General features: G+C 37.2%; 1 protein-coding gene across 1 annotated transcript in view; it reads right to left on the reverse strand.

Annotated features, from left to right (window-relative positions):
* Positions 1-14,985, reverse strand: part of ache (acetylcholinesterase) — a 33,069-nt gene extending 18,084 nt beyond the window's left edge. Inside the window, exon 1 of the mRNA XM_042512256.1 lies at positions 14,788-14,985. The gene's annotated coding sequence lies outside the window, so the exon portion shown is untranslated. The remainder of the gene's footprint in view (positions 1-14,787) is intronic.
* Positions 14,986-19,962: the final 4,977 nt, after the last annotated feature.

Raw genomic sequence — 19,962 nt, forward strand, 5'->3', positions numbered from 1 at the left:
ACCCCCCCCACACATGCACACACACACACACACACACAAACACACAGCTGACCCCTATCCCTTACAGTACCTTAAAACTAATCCTGTCACTATGACAACCATACATTTCAAAACATAAACAGGAGCCCCCAACCTGACAGGTGGGGAACGACTGTCTCCAGGCATTGTTGTGCATTTTTAACAAAATAATGGTATGACACTGTTTGTGATTGTTTACTGCAGCAAGGTGGTCTATGGTGAGACCTAATGCATTCTTCATATGTGTGGCTAACCCGAGAAGCCCTCACACACCAAAAAATTTTAGGAGTGGTACATGAAAAAGATCTGTAGAACATAGTTGAGACTGAAATAAAGTGGACACTAGTGGTAAACAAGGAAAAAAACAAACAAACAAAAAAAAAATCAAAATTAAGCTTTAATAAATATTTTACATTATAGTTATTTTCTACTTTCATTGAGCCCTTTAAATGCAAGCTTTTTGACATGATGGTACCATGTTTTTAGATTTTAAAAAAAAAGCCACAAAAAAAGTTATTTGATTATACTGCATGCTAAGTATTTTTTTTTTTTTGATGATCACACAATAGCATGTATTTTCTCCATATGCCAAATATAGTAAAAATGACATAATCAGGAAGAAAATAGTAAAAATTACAAATTCAAAAGTAAAAGCCCAGAATGACACTCAGAAATAATACAATGCACGTTTTTATGCTTTGATGGCTGTGGGATCAAAAATTGCAGTTTGAATGGATTTCAGTGGAGTTTTTTTTTTGTACTTAACAGTATTAATGGAATAATTTTGTTTCCACAGTGTATTTTAGACTTTTTGTAGGAGCTGAGCTGAAAATTCCAGGATTAAAAATACACAATCTTGCCAAAATGTATGCCATATACATAAACACAGCCAAAATTAGCAAAAAATGGAGAATGACAAGCACATAAAATGCGCCAAACAGTCCCTGAGGGTTTGTTTAATAGGCATCAGGGCGTGAGTGTTAACTCAGCAGGTAGAGTGCTCACATGTTTTTGTGACCCTGAGTAGAAACACCAGGAAAAAAAGTTGAAATATCAAATACATTTTGACACTTGGCTGAGGGGGAAAATTTGCTTTGTCAATAAAAACAAAACATGACCGAGAACACTGGAAACAGACTTTATGAATCCTCACTCTACAATTCCTCTGCAAATTTCAAAAATGCATTTTTGTACATCTATGAACTACTGAACTATGAAACTGATGCAGTGCCCGGACACTGTACAGTACACAGACCAGTGTTACTTGGGAGTAATCATCTTAGTAAAATGAAGGTGAAGTATTTTGTGGATTTCTTGTTGGCCATCATCAAGAGCAGAGCAGAGCCACACTCCAGCACTGGCAAACAAGCCAAAAAATACTACAGCTTTATAGCAGACTTTCAGCTAACTTCATTTATAAAGACCTGCGCCCATACAGCTCTGTGGACAACAATGGCTTTCCTAAGTACTGATGTTGCAGCTGTTCTCCACTGCTGGAGACATGACATTAACATCACTGCAGGGAGCACGCACACACACACACACACACACACACACACACACACACACACACAATATAGATAGTAAGTAGAATTTTTTGAATGATAAAAGCTGCCTTCTCACACTTTTTTTTTGTTCAGGATACACTGACCTTTATTCAGGTGGTGTGCCACCATCTGTTCAATCATCAAGTTCATCAACTTTCATCATGTTTTGAGTAACTGTAAATGTGGTTTCATACGTGTGCATAACACAGAAACCATACCAAGCCATACCATGCCAAACCATACCATACCGAACCATACCGTACCATATTATACCATACCATACCATACCGTACCATATTATACCATACCATGCCAAACCATACCATACCATACCGTACCATATTATACCATACCATACCATACCATGCCAAACCATACCATACCGTACCGCACCGTACCATATCGTACCATACCATACCATACCGTACCATACCGTACCATATTATACCATACCATACCATACCGTACCATACCATGCCAAACCATACCATACCGTACCGCACCGTACCATATCGTACCATACCATACCATACCGTACCATACCGTACCATACCGTACCATATTATACCATACCATACCATACCGTACCATATTATACCATACCATACCATACCGTACCGCACCGTACCATATCATACCATACCATACCATACCATACCATACCGTACCTTATTATACCATACCATACCATACCATACCGTACCATACCGTACCTTATTATACCATACCATACCATACTATACCATACCATACCATACCATACCATACCATACCATACCGTACCATATTATGGCATACTGTATCATACCATATTATACCATAACATACCATACCATATTATACCATACTGTACCGTACCGTACCGCACCGCACCATACCATACCATACTGTACCATACCATACCACATTCGCAACAGTAAAACATAAATTCAATCAATACCTTTGGAATCCTGTGCAACCATCCAATTTTGTTCAAAGTTATTTGAACAATCATCTCTCATTTCAAATCAAGTATCACCAATCATTTTCCTGCATAACATCACCAAACTCTGTTCCTTGATCCTGGTTGTGAAGATGCAGATGTGCAACACAAATGTCCCACATTTACCAACAAAAATTACTGCCTAAGATCATGCAAGGCAATTCCTTGATGTTCTGCACTGTTTTGCCATGTGTGATAAGTTGTGGTGGCACACAACAGAAAGTCTTCGAGTGACAAACACTTCTCTACCAATGAAAAAGAATCAATGTTAGATTAAATATGCTTGTGGTGATGTCAGTTTAGTATAAATCCCAAACTCAGAACACTGCAGTTTTATTCTCACTGAAACAGTTTTTTTCTTGATTTTTCAAAAATTGAATAAGCTATTATTTTTGCAATTTTTACCTACTCCTGTAATTTCACTGTAAAATTATAATATCAAAACCTGCAAGTTTTTTAGAATAGCTGCCACAAAATCAAGTATTTCAGGCTGGAACAATCCCCCCAAAAAAAGACAAAAAAAATCCTAAAGAGTGAATCAATATACTACACTACACTGTACTCTCTGGAACACACAGCTGCAGATCCACACAGTGATCCAGACACTGGTAGAGGAGACATGTCTGGTGCAGCACTGGACAAACGTGCAGGTCTGAGAATGTGGACTCGGATGCCCTTTTCCTCTGGCTCGGTGTAGCACACTTTCGCTGTGGGCAACATGGAGGGCTGTCATCGTGTGTATTTCTACTACAGGCATACAGGGGAAAGAAGCAGTGTGACGACACGCCTGCACGGGAGCACAACTGTAACGCTCGTGATTTGGAGTTTTGTTTCAGTCCCAAGTTCCTGTTCTCATGTTTATCTGAGAGATTGCCATCTTACCTCTGAACTGTCGCTATATCATCTACCCTTGGTGGCATAATTCTGCTGCTGTAAATATATTCATACATCTTGTGTATTTGTATATCTCTGCATGTCCTACATGAAAACAATGGTTTCCTGTGAGAAACAAAGTAGTCGTTCATTTGTCACATTTGCTGCTCTTTATGTTAGTTGATGTCAGTCATATCACCATCAGATTCACTTATATTCATATTTGGACTCGGAAAGCATTTCACCAAACCTGAATCCAGTATTGAATTCACTTATCAAATCTCTGTACTTTATCAAATATAATCAGGTCCATCACATTTGTATCAGGCCCGTCACAATAATTGCTATTGTTAAACGACATACAGTATTGTCACAGAAATAATTGCAATAAATGATATTATTGTAATTTTGTCACCATTTAAAGCCACTGATACAATGTTAATTATGCGAGTACACCCTTTTGTGCAATATACAATATACATACAATATACACATTTTTACACAGATGCTTTTTACTTATAAAAAAAAAAAATCACGATTAATCGCTTTTAATTGCAGAATTACAAATTTCAGAATTTTGTTTTTGAAATGTTGTTTTATATTTCTTCAGATTTGCAGAAGTAGGTAGGTTGGAGAGAAAAAAAAGGAGAATCACTGCACCCAAGTCTTTGAATTTTTAGCAAACTTCATGTAGTTGTCTTGTGTCCGTCCCTTTTTTTTATCATTCCGTGTCCCCTCTCTTAAATCAGACATTGTTATAGGTCTGTGAGTGCAGTGAGTACAACAGTTTGAGGAGCTGATTTGTCAATCTGGTCAGAGCTGACCAGGTCAAATCGATGGGTAAGAAGTGCAACTGTTGAAGAGGCGAGTGAAAGAAATCTTTTATACTCAGGCCCGCAATAAAGGATTAAGTTTTACTTTCACTGAGGCTGGAGTTCTGCTGCTCTGTCTGTGCCTAGAGTGTGCTCCGGGAGTTTGGTGATCATAAATAACTCAGTGATATATACAGTATATTCCAACAGCACTCCTAATGAATAGTCAGGCTAAAAAATTATTAGGTCAATATGTGGCAGCAGATGTTTTTGTCGTGGCATGCCACCAAAAAGTGTTCAGGAAACCCTGGCATGTAAACACAACAGGCAAAATGGTCAGCAAAATGCGAGTTGTGATACATTTTATGATAAAACAAACAAAAACAATAATTTAAGTGATGTGGAATAAAATAAATATATTCATAAGGGAATACATAAAAAATTACGATAATCTATGTGAAATAAAACAAACTAAATTGAAATCAGCTCTTTAATTTTCTTTCAAAGTCAATGGGTGATATGGCAGACATTGTATCCGTGTTGCTGAAAATCAAGGGAGGACCTCATGTAAGAGAGAGGGAAGGGGGAGGCAATGGAAGAAGGAAAGATGTGTTTATGGGGGGAGCGGGGGGTGTTATTTATAGCAGTGACAGCTGCGTGTTGGGGAACAACAGGGAGGAGGTATAGAGCGGAGGGAGAGTGAAGCTGCTGGGAAGTGGAGAATAAGGATGCTGGAAAAGAAGAGGAGAGCAACGGATGGAACTGGTGATGAGCAGCGAAGTCTGATGGCATGTTCATATTCTGTATGGACAGTATTTTATTTTAAGCAGCTTAATTTTATACCCTAGTGTGACAGGGTGGTTTGTTTGGAGTGAGAAGGTATTTATGCCGAATAATTATAATGGGGGGGGGGGGGGTTGACATCTGACAGTGGCAGTTCCTCAGGCTTGTTAAAGGGGCAGTTCACCCCCAAATCAAATACACAAATATATTAAAAGTCAGAGATATCGGCTGTAGAGATGTTTGCTTTCTTTCCAATATAATGAAACTAGACGGCACTCGGTTTGTGGTGCTCAAAGTGCCCCAAAAAAACCTGGTTCCATTGAATCCATTGACCTTATTTGTGAGCAGTTTCAAGAAGGAACAATTTTCTGAATCAGAAGTAGGGCTTGACAGAGTATTAGCCTGGCTGATATTTGGGCCGATATTTAGCATTTTGTCAAGTTATCTGTAATATTTATCGTCGATCATTAAAATATATCGCTGATAAAATTTATTAGTTAAAAAGTGCACAGAAAGTGTCAGCATGGGAGGAACTTTTACTTTTTAAAACCTTAGAGAGCTATTTTTATTTATTCAGTTTCTTTTTAATCTCTTTTTATTTTCACTTGACATTCAAAAACAGTTGCTGGGAACTTTCTGTATATGATGTTTTAAGTTTAGATTTGTTTCGATTAAGTTTTGATTAAACAAAGTTTTGTATTGGAGTGTGTTATATTCCAAATTCTAAATACTGACAGAAATTACTTTATTGTAGATGCATATTGGTTCCAAACACTGGGTATTAGTCTCATTAACTACTAATAATCAGTATCAGTATCGGCCCCGAAAAACCAATATCGGTCGACCCCTAATCAGAGGGGAGTGTGCATCTACTGATAGCTCACCTAGCACCACAGAGCTAGCTATGAGTAGATGCACTCATCCTTCAGCACAGTGATTTGTTAGGCGGGTGTGGTTCGTTAAAAATGCATTAAGTGATGCATTTGGTTCAGTTCTTCTTTAACCTCTAAAGGTGATCCCTGAGAAAGCAGGAGGGCATGGATTAATAGAGTGGGTGAGGAAATAAGAGAGGAGGGCAGAGGAAGACACTGAGTGGAGGGGCCCACCACTGGGTGGGAGAAAGTGTGTCACTTCTCAAATTAGACTGAGGAATTTGTGTATGAAGTTCACAGGAGGATTGGTTTCACTTGGGGCCGGCGCACGTCACGTGTCTCTCAGGTTTAAACACAAGACGGAGAAGTCAATATCAGTGAAGGGAAGACACTACACAGCAATCAATGAATTTGAAAAAAATTCTGCAAATAGTATTGAAAATGTGTTGCTGTATGGGCTTCTGACAGGCGTGTAAGTGCAGCACAGATCTGTGATCATCCAGGCGTAGCGTTATTGTTAAGAGATCCACGGAAGAAGTGCATGAGGTCAAACTATATCTATATATAGAAATATTTAAATCGCACGGAAAAGATAAAAGAAGCTCCGCAGCAAAACTCCAACAACAGAATGGGAGAGTTCAAAGTCTCAGGTGATCAGTGACGAAGGCTCTTTTCGGTACACAGAGACAAAAGAAAGACTGCATGACGCAGAACAGTGCGATGGGCGGGTTTGTTGTCTAACAATTTCATTGAGCAAATAGTTATTTTAGAAAACAATTGGTGGGGATGTGGATTTTTAATTTTGAGTGATACTGATATCCAGACTCATTAACAACCCAAGTCTATCGAAACCACTATCTATACTTTTCTATTATTTGATGAAAAGACGAGGTAACAATCCATTATTAAAACAACTGAGTTTTCTTTTATTGCTGAACATGTGACTGTTTCTTTTATATTTCTGGAAAAGCAAATTTTTCACCCAAAACAACTGTATTATTATCATATTACATTTCAACATTGGATTGCTATTTTTGACTGACAGGACTTGCTACAAAGTTTGGGTGTGCTTACCACTGCTGCCGTGGGTGCATGACGATGAAAACTGTGCCAGCTGTGCCGCAACAGCTGGCAACATTTAAAGAGTGTTTTTGTTTAACCCAAAGACAGCCGAAGGCACTGCATTTAGTTTGATTTGATGTACCATCAATGTATGTGGACCAGTTACTAGATTTAAATTACGTAGCTCGACTCAAGATGTAATGTAACATTATAGGACCTACGTGACTCGACGGCAGTATCGATAAGCTCCAACGTTATTCATTTTAGGGTTTTGAAAAAAGTGGAACCGGTTCCTCAGTAGAACTGTGTCTCAATCACCAGCCCTAACAATTGCTAGATTCACTGATGAAAATAAGGTTTACGTGCAGCCCTGAATAGTATATTTCTACATTTCATAATTTAAGGGTACATCCACACTAACACATTTTCTCCTTAACATGCATGATATTGTTAAGTTTACATCGAACATCCACACTAGGCTTGGGTGGTATCATAGTATTACAGTATACCAGGGTATTTAGAAATCCCAAAGGTATGTCTTTAAATACCGTCATAAATACTGATGTTCCTCATTCTATCAAACTCATTTCATGTAGTGCCAGCACGCACCACTGGAGCTCAGTCTCTAGTCTCTACTGGTAGAACAGAAAGCTTAGCTGAGAGACACAGTGGCACCTAGTGGAGGGGGGAGAAGTTACAGGACTGTAAACAGCCGGTGGCCAGCAGGCAGAGAGAGACCATGGAAAGTGACAGCATGTTTTTTTTTTTACATCTAACCTGATGAATAAAGGCTTTATAATTTATTTATTAATATAAGCTCAGGAATTTCGAAAATAACAAAATAGATAGCAGATAAATTGCAATTTCAATATTAAAATAATACCATTTAAAATGTAACCTTATTATGTATAGAAATTCACAATTTTGTTGTTGTTTTTCAGGAAGAGTTCAGCACAATGTTAAATGAGTCAACTAAGACTGAAGTTCAACTCAACTAAAAGACTGACCTGAGTAAATAAACCCTTTAATTCCATTTTATTCACATTATTTCCCATGAATTCCATTAAATTACTAGTCATTTTCATGGAAAGATTCCATTTTGAATATTCCCTGAATTTTGTAACTTTATACCGCAGTGAGCCTTTAGCTCTGTGACAGACAGACTGGCAGCAGGGGAATCACAGGAATTTTCCATTTTGCAGTTTGGCCATCTAATGTTTCACACAACACCACAATTACAGGACATAAACACACACACACACACACGGTTAAAGGGGGACACACAGTGGGGCTTGGAATGGGACAGACCAAAATATGAGAGCCAACACATCTCTAAATGTCTGACAAGTCTGAATTGATCCATCAAGACTGTCTGACACCCCATTCACAGTCACGCTGAGAGGACACACCACAGTTTACTGCATAAACCTTCTGTTCTGGCTTTTTTCAGGACAAGAAGTGTTGGTGAGCTGTGGGGAACACTGTCAGAGAGCCAAACCTCCAATCCTGAAACTTTACGTCCATAAATGGTCCTGGGCCCTGTTTTCATGTAGTTCCAGAGGATGAATCCCTTCCTTCTAAAGGTAAGGTGAGAGGGGGGGGGGTGCTTGACAAGACCCTCATTTCTCCACATGATTTGTTAAGTTAAAATTTTGGGATATCCTGTATGTTCTCGCAAGACCTTGGGCCACAAGCAAAAGAAATATAAACACACTAATTCTCTCTTGTTTTGCTTGTATCCAGGATTATTTTCTTATTTTGTTAGTACCAATTGATGTTGATTCCACAGTGTTTTCTTATTTTCTTATCTGAGGTAAGAGAACATTTTATGAGTGACTGAGAGCACTCGTACCAAGATAAGAGAAAAACATTTTTTTTTCACAGGCCAAAAATTATTGTCCAACACAAGAAAAAATAACTTTCATATTTGAGGAACATTTAAAAAATGCATAAATATAGTTTAATCAAATTTAGATGATGTTTTAGATTAATTATGACTGCATTGTTCAATTTCAGGGGTAAAGAGATACGACTATTCTCAGTCTATTGACCCCAATTATTGTAATTTCAGTTACTGCGGACCTCTGCTGACCAGAGCTGAACTGCAATAAAGTACATTTACTCAAATACTGTACTTACGTACAAATCTGAAGTTAATTTTACACTACTTGAGTGTTTTAATCTCAGCACACCTGGTCAGAGCAAATTTGGGTGGTTAAGAATATTTGGTGTGTCTTGAGTTGACATCTCTTATTTTTTCCTCTTACCAGAAAATTAAGAGTAAATATAAGTGAAAATGAAGAGAAAATGTTGTTGCATGAGGCACCTTGTTACACAAAATAAATTAGATTGACTACAACTTTCTGTCTATAACGATGGTAAGTGATGCTCAGAAACATCATAGCAAGTTACCAATTTGTCATCAGACTAAAACTCACATTTTAATCCGACGTTCCATCCTGGTTTTCCTTCATCTTATAAGATATAACTTATGTTAGGCTGCATGGTTATTGCAGTGTGATATAGTCTACCATTCTCAGTGCTAACACATTTGCTATAACAACTTTACAACTCCATAATATGCCCCTTTCTGTGTTTTTTTCAGCCTGTTTTACGCTTGTTGTGCCCCCTAGTGGAAAAATGTATTAATACTCATTAAGGAATAGCTTAAATTTAGATCCTATAAACAGAGGGTGGAGTTTTTACAAGAAAAAAATTGGCAGCAAAAGCTGGTTGTTTGTCCCCTAGTTCACAAATAGATTTTAAATCAGTGGGAAATAATGGATGCTCATAATAACTCGTTCAAAATCCAGGACAGCGCTCGGAAACATGATGCAACACATTTAAGATTTTGAAAAAAACATATATATATATATATATATATATATATATATACACCAATCTACAAAACAAATGTCGGAATATTTGAATATTTGGGTCCAGTCCTGCTAGATATATTTGCTTTCAAGCTTTTGGTCTAAAACTGTAATTTTGAGTATAATTTAAGTTCACTTCTATTATATATTATACCTATAAAAATTTAACTAATATCTCGTATGGTTTTGTGATTTCACAGACAGGGATAGGTTAACTAGTGGTCGACTGATATTGATTTTTCAGGACTGATACAGAGTATTAGCAGTTATTGATACCGATAAACGACATTTGGAATGGAGATGCACTCACAATAAAATGAAAATCTTATTGTAAAATATTGAGAATTTGGTTTTACAGGTTTTACAAAGTAAAAGTTCCTTCCATGCTGACACTTTCTTTGCACTTTTTAATTAATCAATTTTATCGGCAGTCATTTAAAATAAAACACCAATACACATAATTGGCAAAATGCAAAATATTGGCTCGATCATTGGCCCAGGCTAATTATCTGTCAACCCCCCTTACCTTAACACAGCTTAAATTCTTGCATCTTATTTTAAACATCACTAAACAATTTCAAATTATTCTAACTTTTATTTTATACCTTATATTGTAGATATTGTGCAGATAGTTTATGGTATTTTTTCATGCAGCATCAGTGTAATATTAAAGGGACTTCTTTATTTTTATAGTGGCGACATACTTCTGATCTTTTGTGCAATTTATTTAACAAATTTTCCAATACTAACCCTCGAAACTGCCTTTTCACTCGCAATACCTTCCAGATTTACAGCACCATGTTTGAGTTCTACTGATATTCTGCATCATTGCTCTTCGTGACATGTGAAGTGGTTTTACATCATCACACAGTGCCGCTCGACAACATAAATTTAACATCCTCGTATGATTTAGAGGCCATCTGGCTCCAGATGATGGCAGAATGTTATTGTGGAGAATCAGCCCATACAGCTCCAGTATAAACACTCTGCCCACTCAAACATGAAACTGCTCACTGTTCTCTGTCCTGACACTTAACCCGCCCACAGGCTGCGCAGGTTACGAGTCAAGCTGCACGCCAAACGCAGTCCCTGCAGCAGCACAGAGGAGTGTGCAAAATCCAAAATGACAATTCTGACTTTTTTTACAATGTATCAAGAGACTGTTGTTATAGTCATAGCCAAATCTTTCTGCTAAATAATAAGATTGCAAACAGGGTATCACGACTGTATACAAATCCCAAACTGAACAGTGAGATATATTGATTTACTTTACTATGCCAATCTGTTCATAGATTCTCGCAATGTGTAAAATGAGAAGTGACATTCAATTTTTTCCATTTATAATAACTGATAATATGAGACTGGATGTTAAATGTTGTACAAGCGTCACTTTGGTATTTTCCAACCTGCATCCCATTTTCCTTCATTTTTCCATTTTTTTAGGTGGCTAATGGGAACAATCATTTTTTTGAAAATGATCCAGGATTAAATTAGAATGCTGTAGGCAGTGAAATCAAGCTTAGAAGCTTATAACTTACATTAAAACTGAACTAGGATTGGACCTTTTGTTGTTCGGTTTGAACTGGAGGAATGACTATAGCAAGAAAAACCTGTTTCAGTGTTCACATGGGCACCTGAATATTGTTTGAGGACTGGCTTGTAAACCAATCATTTAATAATAACCAAGTTTCAATCTGTCAGTGTCTAAAAATTGAAAACAATGAGTCACACTGTTGCATAAAGACATGCAATGCCATGAACACACACACACTATAGTATTTTTGACTCAACCTCACCTACACTGTTATGTTGCAGCAAATACTCACTCAAGCACCAAATGTGGATTTATGCGCCACTGAAAATAGTCCCCAAGAAATGCACTATTTCCTCCAGTTTGAGTGACATGTGCTCCAAACTAGAGTGGACATCTTCTTAAGAAATGAGTGAGACTTCTGAAGGATTCATAGTCAGAATCAATAGGGTTTGTAGCTGAGAGCCAAAGACAAGGTAATTAGAAAAAATGTAGACTCAAAACACCTTAACCCTCTGAAATATGGAGCAACACCACTTTTTTTGCGCTTCTTTCAGACACCTTTCACAAGAATTTCAACCTTTGAATTCGGAGCAAATTGGTGCGATTTCTATTGAAAACATGAGAAAAGAGGCAATGAAAAAATGCACAAATTGCAAGACATTAGTAGATTTAGAAAATATTTTATAAAATGCTAAGAGAAAAGAGACAATGTAGGGAAAAATACAATTAAAATAATTAGAATTATATATTTAAAATGATGATGTTACAAATTTATTACGATTTTAAAGTACTTAATTTTTTTGTTTTTTCCCATTTATTGTGTTTTTAGAAAATTATTTATAAAAAGCAATAGAAAAAGTACAGACTTTTTTTTTATAATTACATATTTTAAAATACTTCACTCATTTATCTTATATTATTTATCTTTTTTTAAAATTTTCTTTTCTTTTTCTTTTTTTATTACAAAATTTTCAGGTAATTTTCTTGTACTTTTTTTTTTTTTTTTTTTTTTTTTTACAATTTCTAGCTCATTTTTGTGCCATTTCTTCTATGTCTTCTACTTCTACTGCTTTCTTCTCATGGTTATGAAAACAATTCAGCCAGTTTGCTCAAGTTTCAAAGGGTTAATCCTTTTAGCTTGTCAAACTTGCAAAGCAGCATAACACAGAACCACAGAGTGGAATCACTCCCCAGAGGACAAAAACGCAGAGTCAGAATTCACTTACACATATTGTCCCTTGTGCAGAAATTGCACGCAAACACAACTTTTAATAAATGAGTAAAACCTGCAGCATTGATTACACTTTGGCAGTCACTCCACTGAGAATGCAGATAAGGAATGAGCACTGCCAGCTGCCAAGACTGCATTAACTGTTATGACTTACAGGAGCAATAAATTCAGCATACAGTGAAGTGCAGCAGCAGGGAGGGAGGAGAGGAGGCTGTTTTAAACACACAAACACAAATACATCAGCAACTGGCTTCTCATCCAGTATCTCTGAAAGTACTGACTGTTATGCAATATGCAACACAGGTGGAGATGTGATCTGACAGGGGTGTTTGAGTGTCTGAGAGATTAACTGTTTGTAACCAGGAGCGACATCACTTTCCTTGTGCAGCTTTCAGACGCCTTTCACAAGTATTTGAACCTTTGAACACTGGTGCAGTTTCTCAAAAACATGGAAAAAAGGCAATGAACATCTTAATAAGAAATAGGGGTCAACAAATATCAGGGCATTTTGCCAAATATCATGTTTTCATTTTTTATGATCAACGATAAAATCGTTTATTTAAAAAGTGCAAAGATAGGCTAAGCATGAGAGGAACTTTTACTTTGTAAAACCACAGCAGCTAATTTGTATTGATTCTTTTTTTTAATTTAAATTTTCAGTTGAATTGATAAAAAGGTTGCCGGGAATGTGTTTAAATTAGTAAACATTTTCTTTTTCATTGGAAATGCATATCTGTTCCAGATATTAGTTATCGGTCTCATTAACTGAAAATAACCGTTACTGGTATTAACCCTCTAAGTATAACCAAGTATAACCAATATCAGTCAACCCCTAATAAGAAATGTTCCACAAACCTTTTTCAGGCTTGGGAAAATTGTCAAGGGAAACAGAAATAAAGCTAGGGAAATACTGTGTTTATAATATTCATAATTAAATACTTGAAATTATTTTACAAAATTATTATGATTTTTAAGCACTTTTCCCCACATAATTTCCATGCCTATTTTTACTTTATTTTTTAGTTTTGGTTTCCTTTTCTTGTTTGTTTGTTTTTACTAATTTCTTGTTAATTTTAGGTCATTTCTTCTTATTTTTCCCATTGCCTTCTTCCCATGTTTTTGAAAAGAAAAAAAGAGCCCTTTTGCTCAAGTTTCAAAGGGTTAAAGAGAATAGCTTTTGTAATTAGATCAGGAGATACAGTATCATACTACACATACAAATACTTCTGCCAGTAAATAATGCAAGCAATAATATTGCCACTTTATCAATACCATGTAATCATAGTAATGGGTATTTAATAATGCCAAATTATGTTAAGATAGACAATATCAAAAATTCAGAAGAGCATAAATAAAAAGAATGTATTAAGGCCACAGTGTTATATACAGCTGTGGTTCAAACATGACACCATCAACAGTATGCTGATTTTTACTGCAAAGCTTCAATCCGAGCCTTCTGCAAGCCAAAATGTGTGCATATCTATAACTGTGTGTGCATGTGTGTGTGAGAGAGACACGGAGACAAAGTGAACGTGCGTAAGGAAAAAAAGACACCAACAACACACAGCAGCCACATGCGTCTCGCCATTGAGGCGCGTCACACATCGATTCCCCCCAACAGCCTCCTCCAGCTGTAACACACATCACACACCTCGGAGACAACAATTCAATCATTTCCACAATTTAATCACTCTTTGTCGGAAAACGTAAATACATGTATAACTGCATGCAATTTTACAATACGTCCACCTGCTATTTCTGCAAGCAGAGTCCATCAAATTACAATACAATATCAATCGAACTAATTATTTCAGATGCTGTGTGTATGCCGATATGACCCACTACTTCTGTCGATTCAGATTTGATATCCAGCCGTTTTCAATAAACGATGTATATTCGTAGATAAGCAAGAGTAGCTTAAATTGCCAGTTTATGAAAAGGGGTTTGGCGTGGCACTCTGCTCGTGCTGGAGAACCGCACGTACACACAGTCTGACCTGGTACTGGTTCTGCCGGATAAATGGCTAGTAACCATGGCTACCGTTGATGTAGCAAAGATTAAAGGGCATCAAATCAGTCATGCACGAGATAAAATATTGCTCAAACTGCACGAGAGCAATTGGCGTGAAGCTCTCGCGGTGTAAAGAATGGATGATAGCAAATTACAATTCAATTCGGCACCAGTGTTTCTGTCTTACCTGGCTACCCCCGCGGAGCCGACGGCTTCCTAGCTTATTTCTTCTTTTTCCCGCTCTGCTTGGACAACAAACAAGCTACACGGGACAGTGGGCCGAGGCCGTGTGAAAATGTTCCCTGAAGGAGAGGTGTCTCCGGCCGGCTGTCAAAGACGAAATGTCGGTAGTGCCTCCTCCCAGCAGCAGCGCGTTGACTGAACATTCGCTCGGCCGGACCGTAAAGCAGTGACGGTAGGGGGAGACTGCTGCTAATAAATACTGCTAGTAAACATAACGGGGACTGTTCTTCTCGCGAGAACACATATGTGTGGCGCTGCTGTCAGACAGTAGGGAAATGCCTTTGGAGCCAAAATTTCACCTCTACTGTAATACACTTATTGCTGAAAAGAAATGAGAGAGAAAAAAATAAAGAATGATTCTGGACTCCCAGTTTAGTTATTTATGTGTAATTAAGGTGGGTTGTTTTTTTTTTTTTAAAAGGTCTGTAATGGCAGGCTTCAATAACATGTCCTTAATATTGCTTTGAAAATGTTCATTTGTTCCTTTGCCACCCAACATCCTCAATTACAAAGTCAGCTCATCAACTTCATCACTTTAGAAATGCTGATTTGATACGTATGAAATGTACAAATGCAATGTATCTGTGGTTTGCACAAACATATAAGGAAATTATTTTTTTCTGGCAACTTTTGCTGCAAACAACATATTCTCCCTACATGCATTTCTTGATCAAATGCATCATGGGATACAGTTTGCCCTTAGTAGACTTCCACTGACAACAACAACTTCTTTCAACATGGATAAATGGATTTTAAAAGAAAAAATTACAAAATACATTCATTGATGAATTTCATTGTTGTTTGTTTTATAAAGACTAAAGACTACTAAATACTGCTTTTCCAGTTTGGATTGCAAAGCCTCTGGGTTACAAAGCAAAGGCAATAAAAAGCACATTCTTGTACTGCAGCACAACAGAGATATTCCAAAAACAGTTAACAGCGTGCTATGGTGTCTACATGACACTGCTGGCTATAACATACTTTGTCAAATTTAGGCTTGGGGGAAGGTATCAATAACTTTCAAAAGACCCAAGACCAAGTCAAATCACCAATCATTATATTTAAATCCAAGTTGATTTGCAAATCTTTTTAATTTTGTCAAGCTGAGTCTTTAGTCATCAAATTTGTGCTTCGAGTCTGACTGGTGTCCAAGTCATGTGACATAAGTCCACACCCTGACCCACACAGCTTGCAGTGAATGTTCCCACAACGCTGACTAAAATTACCTACAAGTTGCAACATTTTTTTAAGACAAATCACAGAATGCTCTTTTGTAAAGCATTCCCACAGTGTTACATGAGAACAAAGAAAATGTTTTCAAAGCAACATTCAGAAAATGTTATTGAGGACTGAGACTACAGACCATTTTTTTAAAGATGAAAATGTAATGTAATATGATATGTTAACAATAAAAAAAGAAGACATTTTTTGATGTTTCCAGAGAATGATGCCTGAACTTTAAAGAGAACGTTCTGGAAACATAAAGAAAACTTGCAACTGAAAATGTAATTAAAACATTCAGTGGCTATGTTGCACCATTCTCAGGGTGTTTTTAGAACCAAATATTGCTAGCTGGGCATGTCTTTCAAGCTCTAGACCCCTCGTTTTGTTTTTGTAATGAATTCGTAGCTTGTAGTTGGCAGCACAAACAGCGTGACACCATGGATTCTGTCTAAAGCCCACCTGCTCCAGTTGTGTTTGCATGCCCTCAAATTCCAACCATGGCTCTGACCCCGACATCTAACAGAAAACACTGGATTGGACGAGTTTACTGCATGTGCAGCGCATTAAAGTTTACCTCAAATAACTCTTTACTACAGGGAGAGCCTGGCTCATCAAGAGGGCTTGTTCACAGTAATTAATAAGAATGGGGCTGGCTGTCCTTGGCTGCACACACACACACACACACACACACACACACACACACACACACACACACACACACACACACACACTTTGGTTCCTCCAGGCTTGTAAAGGGACAACTGTTGGCTTTTATTGGCACTGGAGACAACAACTGTTCTGCAAACCATCTCGTGGGCATATATGCTGGACGCTCTGAATGTCTTGTGTGTGTACTATGTATGCATGTCTCTGTGGGAGTCCTTGATTACCTACAACAAATGATTGATTCCTGACATTGTCAAATAACAAATAATCAGAACCCCTAATGAAAAAAGAAAATACTTAATGAAATGAATATTAACTTCAAAGAATTCAAAGTTCTTTTCCTTGATATGATTATGCGGATCAAATAATGAAAAATTAAGGAAGGCAAACCCAAAAAATTGCTCACATGGAAAAAGCTAAACAAATAAAACAGAGAAGACTCATTTAAGTGGTCCTGCATCAACAATATTAAATGACAGAGAGGTAACCCTTTGAAATCTGAGCACATTGGTTTGATTTCTATCAAAAATATGGGAAAAAATCAAGGAGCGACCAAAATTTAGCAAGAAATGAGTAAAAAGTTACAGGATAACATGAAAATAATATAATTTAAATTATTTTTATTTAAAAAGACTGAAAAAAAATAAAAAATATATTTTTCTGTAACATAATTTTAAATATACACTCATAAAAATATAAATACATTTTTCTGGATATTGGTCCCTATTTTATTTTATTAATATCTAACAATATCTCATTTCAGGTCAGTCTCTTGTCACCTTTTATTCATTTTTTGAAATTTGCCAGTGGGCCACATAACATGGAACTAAATAAGTGACTTTTAGCCTTCATACCTTATCATAAAGTCTAATTTTCTTTCATTAGCTTTAAGATTAGAAAATTAATCGTATTCCATGGCATCACCTCTTTATCATCTTCTTCATCGTCTTGTGCACCACCCCCCCGAAATTTGTGTCTTTGAAAACACAATATAAAATCAATGAGTTATAAGAAAGCTTTTTGGCTCCAGCAGTAGTTTGCAATGACTGAAACCCCATGCTTGATTAAAGCCTTTATAAAACGTAAACTGTAAATGTTAAATTCAGAGACAAATGAATATAAGACTGAAAAAGGCTGGCACATTAGTATATAATGTATCATGTACAATTTAAAAGTCATTTTAAAATTCAATTATTAATTCATCATTCAAAGACAGAAAAGGCAAAATAATCATGAATTAGCTAATTTAAGAACATTTCCTAATTTTCTTCTACTTTGTGTTTGTTAATGCATTATTTAACAGTTATTAACAAATTTGTAATAGTAATTTTGATTGCACAATTCAATAACCGAGACCGAATCAAACAGAGATAAAGTATCTCAGAATAGAACATTTCTGACCAACTATCAATAAGTAGTGGGCAGGTGGTGGCCGCAAGGACAGGAAATGGTTAACACACACCCAAACACCAAATGAAAGTGAACTGCAGACAGAAGACGGGACAAAGGAATGGGAGACACCATGTCGTCTTTGGTATTGACTCCATGAAGAAATCAATTTAAAAGGGAGAAGGGCCCAATAAAAGGGCTGCTATTCCAGTGATCCCCCTCTGGAGAGTCATTGACAAGCCTTGACACTGGAGGTGCAGGGTGGTGGAGGGGCAGCGAAGGACATTCTGCTTTCACAGTTGACAAGTTTAAGGGAGAATTCTGGTTTATCACATGGTGGTCAACTGGGACTTTTTTAAAATTAATGCTGTAGATACAATCACATCTTCAGTCTTGTGTCCATCCATCCTTTTGCCCAATAAACAAAAATAAAAAATAAAAATCTTTCCCATTGGTAATAATGACATTGTACTCTCTCTATAAACATTTAAAAAAGTTCCATTTTGAAAAAAAATGTTAACATATCACATTACATTACATTTTTATTTATTTAAAAAAAAATGTTGTTGCAGCCACCGTAGGCATGTTATGCAAGTAATAATGGAAAGGCAAGCTCCATATACATGGGAGCAGCCACGATAGTCCATGATTTCACAGAAGAATTGTGGATTCAAAACTTTCAGATGAAACGCTCAACTTTTGAAGAGTTATGTGATGCAGTAACAACTCTTGTAGCACCTGCTGCATCATGAGGGAGCCAGTTCCTACTAACAAGCACATAGCCATAGCATCATGCAACCTTGCATCATGTGACTTTTGCAAAATATGGCTTTTTCAAATCGCCTGAAATATCACCTCATGCGAGCGTAAGAATAAAGCAATAAAGAGTTTTTCTCAAAACTGACGCATTTCCATTAGGCATATTCTAGGTAAGGGACCCTACAAATATTCTTCAGCGAACCACGGAAAAGAAATCAGGTCTTTGGGTAACCTAATTAATACGAGCGCTTGAAGGAGTCTGGCTATTCTCCTCGTGCCTTTGGTTAACAAGATTGGTGTATTGCAGCATTCTCTGAAGAGCAAAGGGAAGAGCAGAGGGAAGGAGAAGTGGAGAGGAAAGGGTGGATGAGGAGAAGAAGGGAGATAGGGCAGGGAGGAGAGGAGGTACTGCAGCAGAGAGAGATTTTAATCAATTTAAGTGCCTCGAATCCGACCTGTCCCACCTCTCTCCACTCCTCAGGGTACTTTAAACACACACACACACACACACACACGCACGCACGCACGCACGCACGCACACACACACACACACACCACACACACACACACACACACACACACACCTCATGCCGTCATGCAGTTGTAGAGGATCTATTACAAGAGCAGAATAGAACAAATATTTTGCGTCGCCTTCATGAGGCATAAAATCAGGTGGCACCTGTCTCGGGTTACAGTGCCAATAATGTGAAAACAGAGCTGCTTCTCTGGGCATGACACATCTCACACTATGTTTATTTTGTGTATAATGATTTCCTACAGTTCCCCTACCAAAAACTTTTGTCTTTGAGTGAGATCCTTCACTGGCAGATACATCAGTGAAATGCAGACATTGTCCTGTATTTTAATGATCTAACTGATGACATCACTCTCCAGGCACAGACATACAGTAAATATCAGCACCACCAGAGTTTTTTTTCTCTCTCTCCCTCTTTCTTAATTTCAGTTCCATTCTGTTTTTGTCTTAAATGGTGTGCCACATCTCTCAGTATAATGCAATGCAATATTTTGCAAAAAAGCACCTTTAGAATCTGACTACCTGCAGCCCAATGATGGTCAGGAC

The sequence above is a fragment of the Plectropomus leopardus genome, chromosome 23 (genome assembly GCF_008729295.1).
Source record: "Plectropomus leopardus isolate mb chromosome 23, YSFRI_Pleo_2.0, whole genome shotgun sequence".
In the NCBI taxonomy this organism is placed as follows: domain Eukaryota; kingdom Metazoa; phylum Chordata; class Actinopteri; order Perciformes; family Serranidae; genus Plectropomus; species Plectropomus leopardus.